The sequence below is a fragment of the Cebus imitator genome, unplaced genomic scaffold (assembly GCF_001604975.1).
Source record: "Cebus imitator isolate Cc_AM_T3 unplaced genomic scaffold, Cebus_imitator-1.0 Scaffold109, whole genome shotgun sequence".
In the NCBI taxonomy this organism is placed as follows: Eukaryota; Metazoa; Chordata; class Mammalia; order Primates; family Cebidae; genus Cebus; species Cebus imitator.
Window position 1 is genome coordinate 4,855,542 of NW_016107424.1, and position 2,773 is coordinate 4,858,314.

Below are 2,773 nucleotides of genomic sequence, written 5' to 3' on the forward strand. Positions count from 1 at the left end.
TAGAATTGCCATTACCAAGTAAGTTTAAAGCAAAAGCTTCAAATTTAAAAATGTAAAAATTGTACTTTTTTTTTTTTTTTTGCTTATTGTTGCTAAAATTAACTCCTATTTCTAATGAGGCATTTCTTCAATTTTATATCGGGGCTTGGTGGTCTAAAAAGAGATTTTAAAATTTAAAACAACCCTTGTGAAAAATATTAATATTCTTCCTGAGAAAAACATTTTAAATTCTCTTGAAAAAAAAAATTTTTTTTTGAGACAGAGTTTTGCTCTTGTTGCTCAGGCTGGAGTGCAGTGGTGCGACCTTGGCTCACCGCAACCTCCGCCTCCCGGGTTCAAGCAATTCTCCTGTCTCAGCCTCCTGAGTAGCTGGATTGCAGGCATGCACCACCACGCCCAGCTAATTTTGTATTTTTAGTAGCAACAGCGTTTCTTCATGTTGGTCAAGCTGGTCTCGAACTCCCGACCTCCGTGATCTGCCCGCCTTGGCCTCCCTAAGTGCTGGGATTACAGGCATGAGCCACTGTGCCCGGTGAAAGTTTTTTAAATAAAAATGAATATTTTTTAAAAGAACTCTGACCCCTTATGCCACTCTCTCAAACTAATGTCATTTCATTTCTGGGCATGACTAACTGGATGTCTCTGGAGACCTTCAGGGAAACCGTGGCGTGATCCAGGACATAATACAGGTGACTGAGTAAGACGAATGTTTGTCTGAGTCAGCGCTGAGGTGATATTGTTTATACAACATTTAAAATGACACACACGGCTGGGCGCAGTGGCTCACACCTGTAATCACAGCACTTTGGGAGTCTGAGGTGGGCAGATCACCTGAGGTCAGGAGTTCGAGACCAGCCTGATCAACATGGAAAAACCTTGTCTCTACTAAAAATACAAAATTACCTGGGTGTGGTGGCGCATGCCTGTAATCCCAGCTACTCCAGAGGCCGAGGCAGGAGAATAGCTTGAACCTGGGACGCGGAGGTTGCAGTGAGCCAAGATCTTGCCATTGCACCCCTGCCTGGCCAACGAGAGCGAAACTCCCCCTCAAAAAAAAAAAAAAAAAAAGATGAGGAAGGGAGAACATAGAAGGTTTCAGTGAGGATGTTTCATTTAAGGTGCATCTTAGAGAACAAGCACATTTCCAGGCCAACAAAAAAAGAAAGGATCATTCAAATGGAAGTTGCAACCCATGCAAACAAAGGTTGGGAAATGGGACATGTCTTATTTCACTTGGGCTGCTAAAACAAAATACACTAGACCAGGTAATTTAATACCCACAGAACTGATTACTCACAATTTGGACGTTCAAAAGTTCAAGATCAAGACACTGGCGGATTTGGTATCTGGTGAGAGCGCGTTCCTCATAGACAGCATCTTCCTGCTGTGTCCTCACATGGCAGAAGGGGCAAACAAGCTCTCTCCAGCCTCTTTTGTAAGGGAACTCATCTCATTTATGAGGGTGAAGCCCTCAACCTAATTACCTCCTAATGGCCCCATCCCTAGTACTATCACATCAGGGATTAAGTTTCCACATATGAATTTTGGGGAGAACAAACATTCAACCCACGGGAAGAGGTTATTTGAAGCATCCATGAATGGCTGTAATTTAGTACAGCAGGAAAAAAAAACTTTTAGTATTCACTCATGGATTCGCATGTTAAATATTTATTAAGAGTTTACTATCTAAGTAGTATAATAGATGTTCTCAAAAACTTAATTGATTAATTAAAAATAATTTTTTGGCCGGGCTCGGTGGCTCACGCCTGCAATCCTAGCACTTTGGGAGGCCGAGGTGGCTGGATCACCTGACGTCAGGAATTCAAGACCAGCCTGGCTATCATGGTGAAACCTCATCTTTCAAAATAATAATAATAATAATTTTTTTTGAGACAGTCTCACTCTATTGCGTAGGCTGGAGTACAATGGTGCGATCTCAGCTCACTGCAACATCCACCTCCTGGGTTCAAGCGATTCTCCTGTCTCAGCCTCTGCAGTAGCTAGGACTACAGGCATACACCACCACACATGGCTAATTTTTGTATTTTTAGTAGAGATGGGGTTTCGCCATGCTGGTCAGGCTGGTCACAAACTCCTGACCTCAGGTGATCTGTCCACCTTGGTCTCCCAAAGTGCTAGGATTACAGGCGTGAGCCACCCCACCTGGCCTAAAAATAATTTTAGGTAGCAGAATTGTAGACCTGATTTACATTTAGTTATATAACTGTAGATTATTGAGAAAGGAAGGAAGGAAGGAAGGGAGGAAGGGAGGGAGGGAGGGAGGGAGGGAGGGGAAAGAGAAAGAAAGAAAGAAAGAAAGAAAGAAAGAAAGAGAGAGAGAGAGAGAAGGGAGGGAGGGAGGGAGGGAGGGAGGAAGGAAGGAAAGAAAGAGAAAGAAAGAAGAAAGAAAGAGAGAGATGAAAAGGAAGAAGTGTGAGGTGTGAGGAAGAGGGAAGGAGTAAAGAAGAGGAAAGCATTAGATTGTAATAAAGAAAATGCCACAGAGGCATTTTCAGTTACAGTGGCTCATGCCTGTAACCCCAGCACTTTGGGAGGTTGAAGTGGGCAGATCACTTGAGGTCAGGAATTTGAGACCCAGCCTGACCAACATGGTGAAATCCCATATCTACTAAAAATACAAAAATTAGCTGAGTGTGGTGGCACACACCTGTAATCCCAGCTACTTGGGAGGCTGAGGCAGAAGAATCACTTGAACCCAGGAGGTGGAGGTTGCAGTGAGCCAAGATTGCACCATGGTACTCCAACTCCAGCC